General features: G+C 37.7%; 1 long non-coding RNA gene across 1 annotated transcript; it reads right to left on the bottom strand.

Moving 5' to 3' along the window:
* Positions 1-312: 312 nt before the first annotated feature.
* On the bottom strand, positions 313-18410 carry LOC122453069. Its single transcript, XR_006272934.1, has 3 exons — positions 18399-18410; positions 17525-17526; positions 313-468 (listed from the first exon to the last, which is right to left on the bottom strand). It is a non-coding gene; the product is annotated as an uncharacterized LOC122453069 (long non-coding RNA).
* Positions 18411-21900: the final 3490 nt, after the last annotated feature.

Genomic DNA, 21900 nt, shown 5'->3' on the forward strand with positions numbered 1-21900 from the left:
TGTGGGCGGACCCACTGCGGAGTGTGAGCATAGCCAGAGGAGAGTGGCCTTTGGGGATGTGTATTACACATGTCTTTTTATTCAGATATTTTGACATCTGGGGCTTTGCTGACCCTCCCCCCCATTCGCGCGCGCGCGCGCACACACACACACACACACCCCATGTCTTTATCCATTCCTCTGTCGATGGAATTTTAGGTTGTTTCCCTGTCTTGGCTATTGTAAATAGTGCTCTTATGAACATTGGGGTACATGTATCTTTTTGAAGTATAGTTTTCTCCGGGTATATGCCCAAGAGTGGGATTGCAGGGTCATATGGTAGTTCTGATTTTAGTTTTTTAGGGAACCTCCAAACTGTTCTCCACAGTGGCTATGCCAGTTTACATTACTACCAGCAGTATGTAGGAGGGTTCCTTTTTCTCCATACCCTTTCCAGCATTCTTTATTTGTAGACCTTTTAATGATGGCCTTGAGGGCATCTCTTTTGATTTTTCTATCTCCTAGAGTTTCTTTTGTTTTGTTTCAAGTCTATCTCACTTCCAGAAAGCTGAGAAATGGTATACCCAGAGCAACTGTTCCCTGGCCTTACAGCATAGTCTACTGTGATTTTATGAGGTTAATTCCACTTCTTCACATTCTTCATAACACCTAGCACATTTAGTATACAATTAGGTCATTCAGGGATAAGCTCCAAATTATACTTGGTTGCTTAAAGTACCTTTGCCGAAGATTTGTTGTTCAGTTGCTAAGTCGTGTCCATCCCTTTGCAACCCAATGGATTGCAACACATAGGCTTCCCTGTCCTCTCCTGTCTCCCAGAGTTTGCTCACATTCATGTCCACTGAGTTGGTGATGCTGTCTAACCATTTCCTCTGCTGCCCTCCTCTCCTTTTGCCTTCAGTCTTTCCCAGCATCAGGGTCTTTCCCAACGAGTCAGCTCTTCACATCAGGTGGCCAAAGTATTGTAGTTTCAGCTTTAGTATCAGTCCTTCTAATGAATATTCAAGGTTAATTTCCTTTAGGACTTGTTTAATCTCCTTGCAGTCCAAGGGACTTTCAAGAGTCTTCCCCAGCACCACAATTTGAAAGCATCAATTTGTCAGTGCTCAGTCTTTTTTATGGTCCAATTCTCACATCTGTACATGATTACTGGAAAAATCATAGCTTTGACTATATGGACCTTTGTCAGCAAAGTGATGTCTTTGCTTTTTAATATGCTGTCTAGGTTTGTCATAGCTTGCCAAAGATACCTGAAAAAATTTTTTTTAAGATAAAAGTAATGAAATAAGAAACATAGAGGGGATATTGGTTTGGAATATGTGCAGTGTGAAGGGTCACCGCATGCACATTATTAGTCACTATTTGAAGTTTTGCAGCTTTTTAATGACACATAATGATTTCATGTCATAAAAATTGAGATTTTATATTTGTAAATGAGAATAGCTTAGAATAACTGAATATATAGACAATCAGTTCCCTATGATTATTGGTAGTAAACGGCCTCCCCAGTCCTAGGTATTTGATCATGAACTATCACTGTTTTCAGTTTGCAGTGAAGTGGGAGGTCTTGGTGGTAGCTGTGGTTTACTGGAAGCGGTTTTGCTTCCCTGGAAAGTTAAATGATGTTTTTGTACCTGTTTGTTTTTATTGGTACATGTCTTTTAAAAATTTAAAATAAAAGACTGCTTTGTAGTTAAGTCTTTATACCCTGGGATCACAAAGTTGAGTATTTCTGGAACAGATGCAATAGTACAATTCCTGTCATTTAATTTAATTGGTATATTTTAAATGTACATGTGTGTGTGTTCTGTTGCTCAGTCGTGTCTGACTCTTTGTGACCCTTTGGATTGTAGCCCACCAGGCTCCTCTGTCCATGGGATTTTTTTAGGCAAGAATACTAGAGCGGGTTATCATTTCCTCCTCCAGGGGATATTCCTGACCCTGGGATCAAACCCGTATCTCTTGCATATTCTTCATTGCAAGTGAATATTTTTTAATGTGATGAGGCATCAGGGAAGCCCATTTTAAATGTATAATAAATTAAAATGACTATGGTTAGCTGTTTGTAGTGAGAGATAGAAAATAATGTCCAAGACAAGTTTTTCCTCAAGATACGTATCATCTAATTTGAGAAAAAAATAATATCACGTACACATGAAAGTGAAAGTGTTAGTCCCTCAGTCGTTTTCGACTCTTTGTGACCCCATGGGCTGTAGCCTGCCAGGCTCCTCTAACCGTGGGATTCTCCAGGCAAGAATACTGAAGTGGGTTGCTGTGCCCTCCTCCAGGGGATCTTCCCGACCCAGGGATTGTACCTACATATCTCGTCTCCTGCATTGGCAGGCAGGTTCTTCACCACTAGTGCCACCACATGCAGAAATCTAAATGGTATTCTCATCCTTTGAAGAAGAAAGAGATTGCTGGAGCTTTAGGAGTGGGAGTGGCCTCTTGGTAAAGGGTTTAATCTCAGATAGTCCTTGAAGGACTGATAGGATTTAGATGGGTAGAAAAAAGAAAAAGGAACTCCAGGTGAGAGCAAATTCTTCCATATTGTGATTTTTAAAAAATTTTATATTTGCCAAAAGCTTTCTTACACGTCAGCTTCTTACTGCAATCTGTGAGGTGCCCAGGGCAGGTATTAATATTCACACCTGTTGAATAGGACATTTTAAACCAGAAAGTAATGAAAACTTACTAAGTTTGTCAACATAGGATGGGGGTTGGAAAATTGCAGTCAGCTGCCTGTTTTTTTTTTAAATGCCTACAACCTGAAAATGATTTTACAACTTTAATTTGTTGTATTTTAAATGGTTATATGATAACCTGTATTATGTCTTTGATTTTGCCTCTTAGCCTGTGATCAGATACAAAATAAAATACAAATTAAACCTGCAATGCCTAAACTATCAGTATTTGTGATCTTACCTTTAAGAAAAAGTGTGTTGATCACTGATTTAGGATCTTTATGATCAAATGAAATATTTTTAGTTTATTAAAATGAAATTAAGATGTGGCATTATTATAACATACTTCAGTATGGATCATTCTGTAAATATAGTTTTGTATCTGTCTTTTTTCCATCTAAATTTGTACTATGTTCTTCTTATACATTTTTTAAAAAAACATTTTTAGATGCTTGCTTGTTATTCCATTATAGAAATTTTATATAATTATTTAAATATCACCCTATATTGAACCTACAGAACACACAGATTGCTTCTAATTTCACTCATGAGAAATGAGAAATTTCACTCATGAGAACTCAAATGAGAAATTTGAGTTCTTGCACTCAAATGTTTGCATTTTTTATTGTTTAATTGGAATGAAGCCATAGAAATGGAATTACTGGCTCAAAAGTTACAAAATGAACATTTTTAAAGATTTCAAATAAAAATTGCTAAACTGTCCTCAAGAAGACTGTATAATTTATTCTTCTAATAGTGATGTATGGAAATGCCTATTTTGCGACACCATTGGAGACTTCAGTGCTCTGTTAACCGTATAGCCAATATTATGTAGAGGGTATCTTATTTTGTTTCCTGATGATTACTTATATTTGTTTGTGTTTTTTGGCTGCACTGGTTCTTCATTGCTTTATGTGGGCTCTCTCCAGTTGTGGCCAGTGGGGGCTGCTCTTTGTTGCGATGCACAGGCTTCTCACTGCAGCGGCTTCTTTTGTTGGGGAGCACGTGCTCTTAGGCACGCGGGCTCAGTAGTTGCAGCGTGTGGGCTCTAGGGCTGGCGGGCTTCAGTCAGGCTCAGTAGTTGTGGTACCCGGGCTTAGCTTCTCTGTGCATGTGGCATCCTCCTGGACCTGGGATTGAGCCTGTGTCTCTGACATTGCAAGGCAGATTCCCATTCATTGGGTGAACAGGGAAGTCCTTTGATGATTTTTGACATTGATTTTTTAAAATATTCTTAATGGCATTTTGCATTTTTTGGTTTATTATGTGTGTGTGTGTGTGTGTTTATGTGTGGATTTTTTCCCTCCTTTTACTGTTTAAACATACATCTTATTTCATAGATTTGTACATATTCTTTAGAGATATTATAATACTAATGCTTAGTCTTAAACAATATTTTGTACAAATTAATCCAAGTATATAATTTTATGAAGTTTTTCAGTTAAATCTCTTGAGTTTTCTTGATATACTGAGTACATATTATGTAAAAATATACATGACTTAAAATGATAAGCATACAAAGTTCTTAAACTTGAAAATCTCTGATTAAAGATAACATGTGAGACAATCATTTACCAATTCTGGAGAGTCACACAGAAAGCTCATTTTGGAACTCATCTGCTCTCAGGTGGCATTTAAGTCATGACCTGTTGATGTTTGAGAAGAAAGTGATTGTACTCAATTTCTTCCTGTGGAACTTTGTGTATATGAGATACAAGGTCCAGAAATGGATCTGAATGGAAAAAAGTCAGGTCATATCGAATAGACATAAATTCAAGCTACTCAAGTATTTTTCACTCATTTACCACAGATGCACAGTGCTACACTTCCAGATCACTGGGCTCACCGACTTCTGTTAGATTTCCAACATTAGCATGCTTCCCTTTCTGTTTGTTACTTCACAGATGTCCCTCTTTCTAATTATACTTCTATCTATAATCTCCATCATTTATGTAGTAGTTGGTAGACGGGGTAGACTTCTCAGAGTCCTACAAACTTTTATATGAGAAAAATCAGTTAATAGGAAGACATAATAAATTTACTTCATAATACCCAACTTTTTTTTTTGATTTAGCTCTCCTGGGTCTTTGTTGAGGTGCATAGGCTCTTCATTGTGGGGCATGGACTTTCCTTGTGGGCTTCTCCTCTTGCAGAGTGCAGACTCAGTGGGAGCACCGTGTGGGCTTAGGATGTGGGATCTTAGTTCCCACACCAGGGATCAAACCCATAACCCCTGCATTGGAAGGTGGATTCTTAATCACTGGACTGCCAGGAAAGTCCCTAGCCCAATTTTACTTTAGGCCTAGTTTATTGCTGTGTGTAAGCCCTGTTATAGATAGAAATTCTCTCCCTCTCTCTGCCTTTCTTTGTGTCTTTCATCTGTGAATATTGTGATTATGGTCCCTTTGATCAGCTTGCTATAAATATTTGAATTTCATTTATAAGTGTTACTAAAATAAAGTGAAGAAAAAAGTGAATATAGTGTATGCTGGGGCTAATGATAAGCAACTATTAGGTTCTTACTACCGACTTTGTCTATGATACAAAAATAACTCCCATGGGTGATATAGAACTGACAAAAGGGTGATTCTACTAGAACCACAGTTTTCCTAGGTTACTGATGGTGGTGGGTTTCCATGAATGATAGACAGGTCAGATCAATTCCTTAATCAGGAGATCATTTTAGAAGGAGGCTGTGTCTCTGATTACACTGATTTGTAATAGAGGCTCCAGAGAGAGAGCTTCATAAGAATAGATTGTTGCCAATAGGAAGAATTTAAGACACTCCCCATCTTGCCCCTGCCCCCCGCCCCGCCCCCACCCCCCATTCTGGGTTGTTTCCAAAGGCCAAGATCATGTTAATTAAAGTACAGAGGCAAAAATGATCATTGAATTGAGCTTATTTTGCTGCATTTTCAATTTCTTTCTGACACTGAGGTTCTAGTACTGTGTTTCCTGGTAACTATGGCAACATCTCCATTTTCCTTGGCTCTCCTGGCACTCTCTTAGAGGATTATCTGCTTCAGTCCTTCTTGATATCTTCCATTTATATTTTACTTCCATGTCTTAAATAAACTATTCAATCAATTCAAATGTGAATTCAAAACCAGTTACATTGCACTGTTTATTGTACCCTGGTCAGTACTTCAGTAGTTTAATATATAGAGAGGTGATCAAACAGGTAAATATCTGACAGGCATGTAGACACCCTGGTGTGTCACTATTTTGCTACAATTATTTTTTTTCAAATTAATTTATTTTTATTGAAGGATAATTGCTTTACAGAATTTTGTTGTTTTCTGTCAAACCTCAACATGAATCAGCCATAGGTATACATATATCCCCTCCCTTTTGAACCTCCCTCCCATCTCCCTCCCCACCCCACCCCTCTAGGTTGATACAGGGGTTGATATGTTGATATGTCTGAGTTTCCTGAGCCACACAGCAAATTCCCATTGGCTGTCTATTTTACATATGGTGATGTATGTTTCTATGTTACTCTTTCCATACATCTCACCCTCTCCTCCCCTCTCCCCATGTCCATATGTCTATTTTCTATGTATATTTCTTCATTGTTGCCCTGTAAATAAATTCTTCAGTACCATTTTTCTAGATTCCATATATGTGCATTCAGTTCAGTTCAGTTGCTCAGTCGTGTCCGACTCTTTGTGACCCCATGAACCGCAGCATGCCAGGCCTCCCTGTCCATCACCGACTGCCGGAGTCTACCCAAACCCATATCCATTGAGTCAGTGATGCCATCCAACCATCTCATCCTCTGTCATCCCCTTCTCCTCCTGCCCTTAATCTTTCCCAGCATCAGGGTCTTTTCAAATGAGTCAACTCTTCACATCAGGTGGCCAAAGTATTGGAGTTTCAGCTTCAACATAAGTCCTTCCAATGAACACCCAAGACTGATCTGCTTTAGGATGGACTGGTTGGATCTCCTTGCAGTCCAAGGGACTCTCAAGAGTCTTCTCTAACACCACAGTTCAATGCATTAGAATATGGTATTTATCTTTCTGTTTCTGATGCACTTCACTCTGTATAATAGGTTCTAGGTTATCCACCTCATTAGAACTGACTCAAATGTGTCCCTTTTTGTGACCGAGTAATATTCCCCCTAAGATCAGGAACAAGACAAGGGGGTCCACTTTCACCACTATTATTCAACATAGTTCTGGAAGTCCTAGTTACAGCAATCAGAGAAGAAAATGAAATAAAATGATTGGAAAAGAAGAAGTAAAGCTCTCACTGTTTGCAGATGACATGATACTGTACGTAGAAAACCCTAAAGATGATATCAGAGAATTACTAGAGCTAATCAGTGAATTTAGCAAAGTTGTAGGACACAAAATCAATACACAGAAATCAATTGCATTTCTATATACTAACAATGAAAAATCAGAAAGAGAAATTAAGGAAGCAGTCCATTCACCACTGCAACAAAAAGAATTAAATATCTAGGAATAAACTCACCTAAGGAGGCAAAAGAACTGTACACAGAAAATTGTAAGACTACTAATGAAAGAAATCAAAGATGACATAAACAGATGGAGAGATATTCCGTGTTCCTGGGTAGGAAGAATTAGTACTGTGAAAATGATTATACTACCAAACAATCTACAGATTCAATGCGATTCCTATCAAATTACCAATGGCATTTTTTCACAGAACTAGAACAAAAAATTTCACATTTCATATGGAAACACAAAAGACCCTGAACAGCCAAAGCAGTCTTGAGAAAGAAGAATGGAGCTGGAGGAATCAACCTTCCTGACCTCAGATTATACTACAAAGCTACAGTCATCAAGACAGTATGGTATTGACACAAAAACAGAAATATAGACCAATGGAACAAGATAGAAAGCCCAGAAATAAACCCATGCACCTATGGGTATGTCATTTTCACAGTATTGATTCTTCCTACCCACGAACATGGAATATCTCTCCATCTGTTTATGTCATCTTTGATTTCTTTCATTAGTGTCCTATAATTTTCTTAGGGGGAATGCTTTCAGTTTTTCACCACTGAGAATAATGTTTGCTGTAGGCTTATCATATATGGCCTTTAGAATGTTGAAGTAGGTTTTTTCTATGCCAATTTTTTGAAGAGTTTTAACCATAAATAAGTGCTGAATTTTGTCAAAGGCTTTTTCTGCATCTATTGAGATTATCATATGGTTTATCTTTCAATGTTAATATGGTATATCACATTGATTTATTTGTGTATATTGAAGAATCCTTGCATCCCTGGAATAAACCCAACTTGATCATGGTGTATGAGCTTTTTGATGTGTTGCTGAATTCTATTAGCTAAAATTTTGTTGAGGATTTTTGCATCTATGTTCATCAGTGATATTGGCATGTAGTTTTCTTTTTTTGTGTGTTGCCTTTGTCTGGTTTTGGTATCAGGGTGATGGTGGCCTTGTAGAATGAATTTGGAAGCGTTCCTTTGCAATTTTTGAAAGAGTTTTAGAAGGATAGGCATTAGATCTTCTCTAAATGTTTGCTAGAATTCTCCTGTAAAGCCATCTGGCCCTGGGCTTTTGTGTTTTTTTTGGGAGATTTTTGAGCACAGCTTCAATTTCAGTGCTTGTAATTGGGTTGTTCCTAATTTCTATTTTTTTCTGGTTCAGTCTGGAAGATTGAACTTTTCTAACAATCTGTCCATTACTTCCAGGTTAGCTATTTTATTGCCATATAGTTGTTCATAATAATCTCTTATAATCCTTTGTATTTCTGCATTGTCTGTTTTAACCTCTCTTTTTTCATTTCTAATTTTGTTGATTTGATTTTTCCTCTTTCTTTCTTGATGAGTTTAGTAAAGTTTTGTCAATTTTGTCTATCTTCTCAAAGAACCAGCTTTTATTTTTATTAATGTTTACTGTTGTTTCTTTCTTTTTCATTTATTTCTGCTTGGATCTTTAAGATTTTTTTCCTTCTATTAATTTTGGTTTTTTTGTTGTTCTTTTTCCAGTTGTTTTAGGTGTAAAGTTAGGTTGTCTTTTCGATGTTTTTCTTATTTCTTGAGGTAGGATTGTATTGCTATAAACTTCCCTCTTAGAACTGCTTTTGCTGCATCCCATAGGTTTTGAGTTGTCATGGTTTCATTGTCATTTGTTTTTAGAAATTTTTTGATTTCCCTTCTGATTTCTTCAGTAACCTGTTGGTTATTTAGAAATGGGTTGTTTAGTCTCCATATGTTTTTGTTTCTTACAGTTTTTTTCTTGTAACTGATATCTAGTCTTATTGCATTGTGATCAGAGAAGATGCTTGATATGATTTCAGTTTTCTTACATTTACTGAGGTTTGATTTGTGACCCAAGATGTGGTCTATCCTGGAGAATATTCCATGTGCACCTGAGGTGAAGGTGTATTCTGCATTTGGATGGAATGTCATGTTGATATTAATGAGATCCATCTCATCTAATGTATCATTTAAGACTTGTGTTTCCTTATTAATTTTCTGTCTTGATGATCTGTCCATTGATGTGAGTGGGGTGTTCAAGTCTCCTACTATTATCATCTTACTGTAAATTTCTACTTTTATGTCTGTTAGTGTTTGTTTTATGTATTGAGGTGCTCCTATGTTGGGTGCATAGTTAGTTAGTTCAGTCGCTCAATCGTGTCCGACTCTTTGCGACCCCATGAATCGCAGCATGCCAGGCCTCCCTGTCCATCACAAACCCCCGGAGTCTACTCAAACTCATGCCCATCAAGTCAGTGATGCCATCCAGCCATCTCATCCTCTGTCGTCCCCTTCTCCTCCTGCCCCCAACCCCTCCCAGCATCAGGGTCTTTTCCAATGAGTCAACTCTTTGCATGAGGTGGCCGAAGTATTGGCGTTTCAGCTTCAGCATCAGTTTTATGTATTGAGGTGCTCTATGTTGGGTGCATAGATATTTACAATTGTTATGTCTTCCTCTTGGATTGATCCCCTGATAATTATGTAGCATCCTTCCTTATCTCTTGGATTCTTCTTTATTTTAAGGTCTATTTTGTCTGATATGAGGATTGCTGCTCCAGCTTTCTTTTGCTTTCCATTTGCATGGAATATATTTTTCTGTCCACTCACTTTTGGTCTATATGTGTCTTTAGGTATGAAGTGGGTTTCTTGTAGATAGCATATGTATGGGTCTTGCTTTGTATCCATTCAGTCAGTCTGTGTCTTTTGGTTGGAGCATTTAATCCATTTACATTTAAAGTAATTATTGATATGTGTTTTCCTATTGCCATTTTCTTAATTGTTTGGGGTTGATTTTGTAGATCTTTTTTCTTCTGTTTTATTTCTTGACTATATGAGTCCCTTTAACATCTGTTGTAAAGCTGGTTTGGTGGTACTGAATTCTCTTAAGTTTTGCTTGTCTGAAAAACTTTTTATTTCTCCACCAATTTTGAATGAGATCCTTGCCAGGTACAGTAATCTTGGTTGTAGATTTTTCCCTTTCAGTACTTTAAATATATCCTGCCATTCCCTTCTGGCCTGCAGAGTTTCTGCTGAAAGATCAGCTATTAAGCATATGGGGTTCCCTTGTATGTTACTTGTTGCTTCTCCCTTGCTGCTTTTAATATTCTTTCTTTGTGTTTAGTCTTTGTTAGTTTGATTAGTGTGTGTCTTGGCATGTTTCTCCTTGGGTGTATCCTGTATGGGACTCTTTGTGCATCTTGGACTTGACTGACTATGTCCTTTTCCATGTTGGGGAAATTTTCAACTCTAATCTCTTCAAAAATTTTCTCATATCCTTTCTTTTTCTCTTCTTCTTCTGGGACCCCTATAATTCAAATGTTGGTGCATTTGATATTGTGCCAGAGGTCTCTGAGACTATCCTCAGTTCTTTTCATCCTTCTTACTTTATTCTGCTCTGCAGAAGTTATTTCCACCATTTTATCTTCCAGCTCACTAATTTGTCCTTCTGTTTCAGATATTCTGCTATTGATTCCTTCTAGAGCATTTTTAATTTCAGTAATTGTGTTGTCTGTCTCTGTATGTTTATTCTTTAATCCTTCTAGGTCCTTGTTAACTGATTCTGGCATTTTCTCCAATTTGTTTTCAAGGTTTTTGATCATCTTTTCTATCATTATTCTTAATTCTTTTTCAGGGACTTTGCCTCTTTCCTCTTCATTTCTTTGGGCTTCTGTGTTTCTAGTTTGTTCCTTCATTTGTGTAGTATTTCTCTCCCTTTCATTATTTTTTTTTAAAGTTATTGTGTTTGAGGTCTCCTTTTCCCAGGCTTCAAGGTAAGTTGAATTCTTTCCTTAAAGAAGGTTGAATTCTTTCTTCCTTTTGGTTTCTGTCCTCCTAAGATTGGTCCAGTGGTTTCTGTGAGCTTCATATAGGGTGAGATTTGTGCTGAGTTTTGTTTATTTTTCCTCTGATGGGCAAGGCTGAGTGAGGTGGTACTCCTGTCTGTTGATGATTGGGTTTGTATTTTTGTTTTGTTTGTTGTTTAGATGAGGCGTCCTGCACAGAGAGCTACTGGTGGTTGGGTGATGCAGCGTCTTTTATTCAAATGGTCTCCTTTGTGTGAGTTCTCACTATTTGATACTCACTAGGGTTAGTTCTCTGGAGTCAGTGCTCCCACTCCAAAGGCTCAGAGCTTGATCTCTGGTCAGGAACGAAGATTCCACAAATGGTTTTTCGTGCTATTAAGTGAGATTAAAATAAATTTCCAAAAATGAGAAACCAAAGATGAACCCTAGAGAAATGGCAGTTACAAAATCAGGCAAATTGTAATTAAAATAATGGAATATACACGTATATATATACACCCGTGAGAAAAATAAAACAGTCCAACAAAAGTAAAGTACAGTAGATTGACCTGGTGAACAAAGTAAATAAAAAATTATATTTACCAGTTAAGAACAAAACTAACTTAAGCACAAACTAGAAAACCAAACTAAAGCAAGGTGCCACATGGGGAATAAAGCAATGAAATCAGAACTACAAATATGTTGAGAGGACAGGAAAGAAAGAAAAGAAAGAATAGATATGCAAAGCTAAATAAAGGTAGATGAAGAAGATTTACATACATTAAAGAGTAGCTGCAAGGGGGAAAGAACAGTAGGAAAGGCAAACAAAGGAATAAATGTAGAAAACATATAATTAGGTTTAAAAAATTAAAAATTAAAATTAAAAAAAGAGAAAAAAAAAAAACGGAAGAAGGAAAAAGGAAAAGAAAAGGAAAACTCCACAGAACTGCAAAAGCACAACATAGAGGCAAAGGTTTATAAAAACAATAAAAAGTGTAACTGAATATACACATATACATTTACACCCATAATCAAAATCAAAACAGTCCAACAATAATAAAGTGTACTAGATTGACTCGTGAACAAAGGAAACCAAAAATTATATCTATCAGAACAAAGCTAATTAAAGCACAAACTGGAAAACAAAGCTGAAGCAAGATGCCAATTGGGGAATAAAGCAATGAAAATAAAACTAACAAATATGTTGAGAGGAAAGGAGAGAAAGAAAGAATAGATATGCAAAGTTAAATAGAGGTAGATAACGAAGATTTATATACGTTAAAGATTAACTGAAAGGGGAAAAGAACAGTAGGAAAAGCAAACAAAGGAATAAATGTAGGAAAAATAACAATAGGTTTAAAAAATTAAAATTAAAAAAAGAGAAAAAAAGAGGAAAACTCCACAGAATTGCAAAAGCCCAATATACAGGCAGAGGTTTATGACAATTAAAAATGTGACTGAAAAAAATAAAACAAAACTCAAAAGCTTAATTGGATTTCTTAGTGCCAATAAAATTGACAACTACAACTGCTGCTGCTGCTGCTAAGTCATTTCAGTCGTGTCCGACTCTGTGCGACCCCATAGATGGCAGCCCACAAGGCTCCTCCGTCCCTGGGATTCTCCAGGCAAGAACATTGGAGTGGGTTGCCATTTCCTTCTCTACTGCATGAAAGTGAAAAGTGAAAGTGAAGTTGCTCAGTCATGTCTGACTCTTAGCGACCCCATGGACTGCAGCCTTCCAGGCTCCTCCGTTCATGGGATTTTCCAGGCAAGAGTACTGGAGGACAACTACAACAGAGGAGGGTAAAAAGGAAAACAAAACAAAACAAAATCGAGAAGAATCTACAGAATAAGTAAAAAAATAATAATAAATGTTTTTCTTGAGTCACTGCTGTCCGAGTCCTTTCCCTCCCTGGGAATCACAGTCCACCTCGCCTCCCTAGGAGTCCCTCCAACACTGTGCTGGTCTCTGGACCTGCTGTGGGGGCAGCGCAGATTCTAGTCTGGTCCTGCTCCTGTGCATTCTTGCCTCCAGTGTCCACAGCTATCAGAGCTAGTGCATTCTCTTTTGTGGGAGCTCTCAGTGGCCTTTTGTATATTCCATAGACACGGAGTCTGCCCAGTTGATCGTGTGGATTTAATCTGCAGCTTGTGCAGCTGATGGGAAGGTTTGGGGTCTTCTTCCTTAGCCACACTGCCCCTGGGTTTCAGTTGTGGTTTTATTTCCACCTCTCCATGTGGGTCGTTCAGCTCCTGAGGCTGCCCTGGAGCGCTTTGGTTTGCCCCTGTGAGGGCCAGGGGTGGAGGTGGTGCAGCTGCTTGGGTCACAGGGGTTCTGGCAGCAAAGGTACTCAGGGGAGCTGGTGGCTAGGGCAGCAGGAAATATAGTGCTCTAGAAGGGTATGGCAACCTGTATTGGCCAATACACTCCAGTGTTCTTGCCTGGAGAGCCCCCTTTCTTGCAGAGAAGCCTGGAAAGTCACACAGTCTTTGCGACACAGGGTCGCAAAGAGTCAGACACGACCAAAGTGACCCTGAGTGCATAGATGCTAGACTTTTTGCCTGTGTCAGCTCTGTTCCAGTGAGAGTTGAACATGAAGGTGGTGCATCTGCTTGGCTTGCGGGGACCCTGGTGGCGCCAAGTGTGCAGGGACATGGACTGCCTTTGCACAAGAGTTATGACCCCATCAGAGTCTTTTTTCGAGTTTCTTGTAGCTGGTGATCAGAAGGCCCCTTTGGCCAGTCTTTATCCCTCTGTAGCTCCGCCCGTTCAGGCGTTTAGAGGGCTCCCTTGCCTGGAGTCCTTCTTTGTTGTTTGGCGCATCAGTCTCTTAAAGGAGCACTCTGGGTGTGGTCCTACTCTGTAGTTCAGTGCATCCGGTGTTTGATGTGCCAGCCTCTCTATTGTTCAGCTCTGGATGCTGGTGTGTGTGGGGAGCGAGAGGCTATGGTCATGGCTCCATCCCCTATGCATGACTCAGCAGTATCTCCTTGCTTCCATGGCTGCCTGATTTCCTCCACCAGCATTTCCCACCAGGACCTCCTCCCTCACATCCCCTCAACCCGTCTCTCCACAGTCAACAGCAGTGCTTGCTCTGGGATTGCTCCACAATCCCGAAACTCCAGCTCTCAGCAGCTGCGCCTTCCAGGAGACCGGCATTCCTATCCAGGATATGTGTGGCTGCGGCAAGGACTGTCTGATTCCCATTCCATTTAGGCTGCCACAGATCAGCTGTTTCACTCTCAGCCTTCAGTGTTTCTCCTCTGACTCAGACAGTTGCCCCGCTGTGGGGATCGGACCCCTGCTTCAGTTCCCCCACTGCTGAGGGCAGGTCCAGTCCTGCTAACACTCCTGTTTCCCCCCCTAGTTCCTTCATCCTACTGAGTTTTGCATGGTTCTTTATGTTCTTTTCCGCTGGTCAGGTCCTCCTGTCCGCTCTCAGCTGGTGTTCTGTGTGCGTTTCTGTGTCTGAAGTGACGTATTCCTGATGTATCCACGTCCACCTAGTCCTCTGCCATCCTCTTCTCCTACTACAAGTCTTTGAACAATGGTATCTCTTGAGGAGAGCCTGGATAATTTTAGCAGGATTTACTCAATTATGAGAAAAAAAAAAAGTTCTATTCTCAAAGTTATAATGATGGGAACTTCCGATGGTGGTTGAATGATTTGAGAAAAACATGTTAGAGAAATATAAAACCTGTCCTTACATTGCATTTCTCACATAAGTGAATTTGTTTTCATGAAAATATGAGACACCATTCGTGTGCTCATGAAAACACTCAGTAAAAACCTCATTATTATTAAACACACATGAAAATGAAAACACTAACAATTATCTTGATTTATCTACTATTACTGATTTTCTAAGCATCTTAAAATGAAACTTTGACATCTTTAGATCTTTGCCCCTGTAATTTTTACTTTTTTACTTGATTTTTATGGTCTAGAAATTGTATTAGGTGTAGTCATTGTGTGTGTTTCTGAATGTTCCATTTGTAGCCTCTGTCTGGTTGGAAGGGCAGGATCAGAAGGTGAAGAAGGATGGGGTGGTGGGGTTGGTGGATATGTAGGGGCTTCCCTCATAGCTCAATTGGTGAAGAATCTGCCTGCAATGCAGGAGACCCTGATTCAATTCCTTCGTCGGAAAGATCCCCCGGAGAAGGGATAGGCTACCCACTCCAGTATTCTTGGACTTTGTGGCTCAGCTGGGAAAGAATCCTCCTGCAATGTGGGACACCTGGGTTCGATGCCTGTGTTGGGAAGATCCCCTGGAAAAGGGAAAGGCTACCTACTCTAGTATTCTGGCCTGGAGAATTCCATGGACTGTATAGTGCAGGGGGTTATGAAGAGTTGGACACAACTAAGTGACTTTGACTTTCAGGGGTAAGGTAAATTTGAGGGTTGATTTTTTGTAAACTTCATAAAACGTACATTTCACAATCTACTCTAATAAACTATTATTAGATAGTCCTCTTTCGTCCTCTTTCTCTTTTCCAGGGCTTGGTCTTTGAATAATTATTGTCATGTTAGTTTGGAATGTGTAAAACTCAGTTCCTGCAAGAATGTGGTCACCTTGGATGTAGTTAAAAAACTTTGGAAAAATTGTAGACAGTAAGAGAATGTTGATGTTGTCCACCCGTATCTCTTTCAGCCCTAAATGCCGTCATGAAGTGAAGAGGAAGCTTGCTATTAGATGTGCATTGATTTGTGCTTCCTTGTAAATCCTTGCCATCATTTCCATTTTATTCAGGGAGTTCTGGCAATCATTAAATATTTCCCAGAAAATAGCTTCTGGTAACTTCTTCTAAAGCTAAACCAAGGTGACTTGTAGCAGACTGCTATGGCCTCCCCTCCCTTGGTCCCAGCTCCTGTTGGCTTCCTTCCTGGGCTCCTCATGTCATATGCACAGGCCTACAGATGCTTAGGAGAAACCCAGTGCTGGGATGGGGTTGGGGGTCAGTTAGTTTTGTCAACAAATAAATGTATGTAGGCCCTGAAAAAAAAAAAAAGGACAAAAAGGAAAAAGAGAGAGAAAAAAAGACTAAAGGAAGTCTTCATGACTTCTCAAATGTACTTAGGAATTCATTAAAAAGTTCAGAAAAAAAAATTTGGAAAACTTGAATGAAATGCCTTTCAGTTGTTTTGGCCTCTGTCCTTAGAACACCATTTACTAGAATTATACAAGCTAAGGAAAGAAAAACATTTAGGAGTTACCAGAGATGAAGTTACCCATTTCAAGAGTCTCTGTATTTCAAAAATTATTTTATTAGGTCTAGTGCACTTTGTGAAATCTGAGTTCTTTGAATGAAATCTAAGGTTTTTATAGTAATCTTTCATGAAATGGGGGGATCCATAGAAAAACTGCGGCATACATAGAACAAATATTTGTATATGGGGCCCTGGAAATGTTTAGGTTTCAAAACAAAATTTGAAATAGTTTGAGGAAATTCCTTTTGCCAATTGTAAATATAAAGATTAATAATTTGTTTATTACTGGGAGACATGAATTGGGAGCATAAAAGACATAATGAAATCTACATTGTTTTAAAAAATCATCTTCAAAGGTATTGCATTCTCAACAAATGCATTGGTGGACAAGAATTCTATCTTATTGTATGGTGCAAATGTGACCTGTTACTTTCTTTTTAAAACTAACTTTCATATTATTTTCTCATCTTCTTTAACATTAATGAGTTGCAAATTAGGGAATACATAGAACAACATAGAAATCCTGATTCTGTATATCCAGTTACTATATTAGTTTAAAAAAAAATGAGCGTCTTAGTTCATTGCTAAGCTGAGGCTCTTGGATTTTGGTGAAAAGAACCTTATTTGAATACCTCAGCCTTTGTATTCTGAATTATATAATCCTTTCCAAAGGAATAGGGATGATTTTAGAATTTTATAGATCTCTTTCTGACTGATATAGTTTGTCTCATTTTGTACTTCTGGGAATAGGAGCTTTAATCTTTTTTGGTCTAAAATATGGGATTAATATTTTAACATCTTTTCATGTTATAGAATTGGGAACAACTTTCATGTCACACAGAAATGTACATTTCTCCATTATTTTTGTGTGAATATAAATGTATCTCTGATCTAACAATGTACACATTGCATTCTCTAGAGCTAAAAGTCATTTTTGAGTTTTGAAATAAAATATAGGCTTCCCTAGGAAAAAATTCATTGTGGTCTTAGAACATAATCTGCCTATTGTTAGAATACAAGTTTGGGAAAAAGTTGTGTGTGTCCTGAGCAGTTCTAAAATAAATAGGAGTTGCTAACAAGGAAATATTGATATAATTATCATTCCAAATTTACCAATATTAAAATGAACACAACCACCTAATAGTTGTTTACAATTATTTATAATTTATAAATACTGCCTGCTTTCAAAAAGGCTTTGAGACGTTTTATAGTTACACATACACACACACACATACACACACACATGTATATACAGCTGAACAATTCAAAATTAAACTAAGAATGTTTTTGATCAGAAACCAGCTAGAGAAAGAGCAGCAATGGAATTGAGGTCAAACTCTTTAAGTCCTGCATTTTAGCTCTAAATGTAAATTGAAACCACTGGCAGGGAAACAAGATGGGAAATATTATACCATGAAACCATGGTCCTTTTTGCCTTCTAATAGGAGGCTTGGCAATTCTTCATTAAAGGGAAAATTAATACATTCTAAGCACAATTTATCATTCTTCTGTATTGCTGAGGAACAGAAAAACTTACCAACCAGACAAAATTGCACAAGATTCTGATTAGTTGGTATTTTCTTATTTTAAAAAATGTTAAGTAAAATATCATTAATAGAATTTCTGCATTCTGCTTTTATCCTATTACCATTCCCTTGTGATGACTTTAATTCTCCTGTAAGTTGAATTATTCTGTTTTTATTGGGTTTGAAGAATTTTTAGAAGCACTGATACTACCTTCAGGGTAGAATGGTTTGAAATTAAGAAAGTTCTGTGCCACTGCATTTCTTCATATATAACAGTGTTAGCAAACTTTCTCTGTAAAGGGACAGAGAATAAATATTTTAGGCTATGCAGGTCATACGTGTCTGTTGCAGCCACTCAATCGTGTTTCTATAGCGTGAAAGTGAATGGGTGTGACTGTGTTCCAAAAAAACTTTATGGACAGTGATTCTCTCACACAGCAGGGCCTAATGCCCTTTCCTTTGGAACATAGCTGGTCTTTAACTTCAGACATTCTCACTATTCCTTCACTTATGTGACAGGTTTTAAAAATATATCTGTTATTCTCAAGTTTGATGGCATCTCTCTCCTTTGAAAAACCTAAAGTACAAGTCAAAGTTACCTTAAAGACTTTTCATGCATTTATCATGCTTAGAATCCAGGTTCAACTGTATCTCTGCCACAAATCTATGGCCTTGTCTTTCCTTTTTTATATTGAAGATTGTCCATTTTTGTGGCTGTACTATCACTTCTGACCTGTGCAAAATAAAAGAAGCTTACAAAAGAGTCATAGTATTTCACATGTCTGCCCTATCTGCTCATGTTTTCAGGAAAATAGAATTTCTAGCAACAAAGACTTTGAAAATATACTTAAATAAGCCTATTTAAAAATTTCCCAATTAAAGTAAGACATAAATTCTTTTCAAATTTAGATGGAGATAATCAAGGGGTAATTGCATATGAAATTTTGGCATTTCATACAAAAACAATGCATTTTGCATCCATCTCTGCCCCATCTACCCCTCTAAATAATGATAAAGTAAAAAAGTATGAAAAAAAAAAAGTATGTTTTAAGTATTTATATTTCCTTGTTTTTATCATTTGTTTGTAATGCATTTAAATTTTTACTTGACATTACTATGGTACATTGCAATCTACTTTTCTTCAGTCACTTATTATGAGAGAAGAATAAGTTGGATGACTCTGGAAGGAATATTTTCTCTCTTTTAATTCAGATATTTAATTGTATCTACTCTGGGTTTCTGTGTACTACAACAATGTCAGATGTGTTGATTTCAGCAGGACCTGTCAGGGCATTGTAGTGGCTTCTGGGTAGCCCATGTTTTTCATAGGGTCTTTTCACAAATTGCAGACAATGCTACAGCCTTAGACTTACGTCACTGTAGAGTATATTTCATGCCAAGGAGATGGTTGTGCGCTGCTTTTAGCTGTTTCTGGATGCTAAAATAGAAAAGAAGTGCCTCTTGTTTCTTTTTTCCTCCTCTCTTTTCTCTAATTCTTCAAAATATAAGAGACAGATTATGTAAGCTTGGCCTTCCCCTGAGGATATTGCTGGGAATATTCAAAAGCATTCCTTAGGACCTTGTGAAGTACTTTAAACAGTTAAAAATACAAAAAACAATCCAATAGGATTCCTTTAGGAATCTTTTTTATAAGCTGAAGAATCCTTTAAAAATTCCTCTATTCCTCAATAGAACAGACTAGAAAGTCCAGAAATAAACTGAAATACATACGAGAATTTAGTACATGGTAAAGGTGGTATCTAAATCCGAGGGGAAGAGGTTGTTACATAAATGGTGTTGAGATAACTAAGTAGAAATTCAGGACAAAATAAAGCTGAATCTGTCAGCTCACACCTGACCCAAAATAAATTCCAGATGAATCAGAACTTTAAAATGACAAATAAAACCGTGAAAAAGACTAGAAATAAAAAAGCATTCTGTGGCCTGAGCTGACAGTACATGCTACACAATGTCCTTGTAAGGTCACAGTGAAATTGTGGAAACTTTGGTAGGAAAAGCAGGATCCAACTCTTCCCCTGAGGCTGGGAAATGATTTGGTTAGGCAGAAGGGAAAAAAGCTAAAGGATGTTTGATATTTACATTTTGTCACAATGATGAGCTATTAAGTTAGTCATGCAATCAAGTGTGGCATATCTGGAGAACAGTAGGAACCCTGATTGAGACTAAAGGGAGAAATGTTTGTATATATAAGGTGAGATCAGATTGTAGATTTTGGACGTCCGAACAGAGTTTACCTTTCATTCTCTTTTTTATTGGGGCATCTCTAGGGGTTGATGAACTAGGGTGAAGGTTTTGTCAACCTCAGGACTGACATTTTTGACCAGATTATTTGTTTCATTGTGGGTGGCTGGGCCTGTGTATCATAGGATATTTACCAGCATCCCTGGCCTCTAATGGATGGTAGTGGCATCTCCCACTTTTCAAATTGTGAAACTAAAAATTGTTATTGCCAAATGTCTTCTAGGGAAAAAAATTACCACTGGTTGAGAAACACTAAGCTCCAAAATGATAGAACAATTAGCGTTTAAGAAGGACTGTCCAGCTGTGGTTATATAGAATAAACTGGAGTTTCTTAGGACAGGAGCCTGAGAGAATGTATTCAGAGGCTAGGTATGGTATATTATTGGGCTTCCTAGGTGGTTCAGTGGTAAAGAATCTGCCTGCCAATGCAGGAGATGTGGGTTCAATCCCCAGGAAAAGGAAATGGCAACCCACTCCAGTATTTTTGCCTGGGTAATCCCATGGACAGAGGATCCTGGTGGGCTACAGTCCATGGGGTCATAAAGAGTTGGACACAACTTAGTGACTAAATAACAACCATGGTATATTGTTATAGTAAGGGCCTCCAATAAAGTACATCTCCCTGTGTTCATGACCTTGTATAATCCCCTCCCCCATTGACTTAGGGCTTGGCCATGTGACTTGCTTTGATCAATGGAATATTAACAAATATGATAGATGCTGAGGCTTGAAAAGCATTTGTGCACTACTACTAAACCTCTTGAAACATTGCCACTATGTGACAAAGTCAGTGTGAGCCTCCTGAAGACACAGGTCCAGCTAACAGCCAGCACCAGCTTCTAAACGTATGAGTGAGGCACTTTAAGACCCTGAAGCCACAATAAAGCTACCATGACTACATGATCCCAGGCAAGCCAGCAGAAAACCACCTGCCTGAGCCCTACCCAAGTTGATGGCAGTGAAATCATGTAAATAAAATGGTTGCTGTTTTAAATCACTTTGTTGTGTTGTTATGAAGTGATAGATAACTGTTGTAACACGTCTGAAGTAGATTAAAATCAGTGGAAATGAGAAGGGGTGTACATAAGACGTTTGGAATAATCTGTGTTTATTGATGACTCTTCAGTGAAGGGGCTTATTGAAAGGACAAAGAAGGTCAAAAGAATATAAGAATTTAAAACTGGGCATAAAGGTCAGTGTGTGTTAAGGAAGGAAATTGCATGAGCAGTATTCAAGAAAACATTTCTGAAAAAAAAGAAAAAAAACCATTTCTGCCTAAACAGTTAAAAATATTACCTCATCTATTTTGAAAAATACAGATACTTATTAGTTGCTAACAGAGTAATGATAATGTTTCAAAGATTCAGTTTAATAAGTATGTTTGTAAAGCTTTAAAGGCATTACTGAGGTAGCTACTTTTTACTTTATGTCGAAAAATCAATCTTTAGAATAAACAAGAAAGCACATAAACTCAAAATCAATAACAATTTATACTGCACTAATAATAAAATTCATTTCATTGTATTAGCTCTCTACTTGTACAGAATTATATTCTCTTAGCAATCTAATTGCTAAGACCAGAGCTTCTTAATAGAACACCTCTCATAATTTACCATTTAAATTTACAGATGGCAAGTATCAGTGGCATTTACAGCTTGACAGATGCTGTGAGTGTTGACCTTATTTGTACTGTGCAAGAAGAAACAGTTCTTCAGATGTTTAGTATTTAGCTTTCTGTTTAAGAACACCAACTTGAAGAAATGTGTCAATCAAATCATCTATTTTTATTATATTAAAAGCAAAGTAATAAGCAATAAAGAGAATCCAGAATGAGAATAAATGTAATACAGTAATAAAAGAAATGTAAATAAAAAGTTTAAAAGTGGAGGGAATTGATGTGAATAAAGTAAAACAACCCAAATTCACATTCACGAGGTATGAGAATCACCAAAGGAACATTACATAA

The sequence above is a fragment of the Cervus canadensis genome, chromosome 14 (genome assembly GCF_019320065.1).
Source record: "Cervus canadensis isolate Bull #8, Minnesota chromosome 14, ASM1932006v1, whole genome shotgun sequence".
NCBI classification, from domain to species: Eukaryota; Metazoa; Chordata; class Mammalia; order Artiodactyla; family Cervidae; genus Cervus; species Cervus canadensis.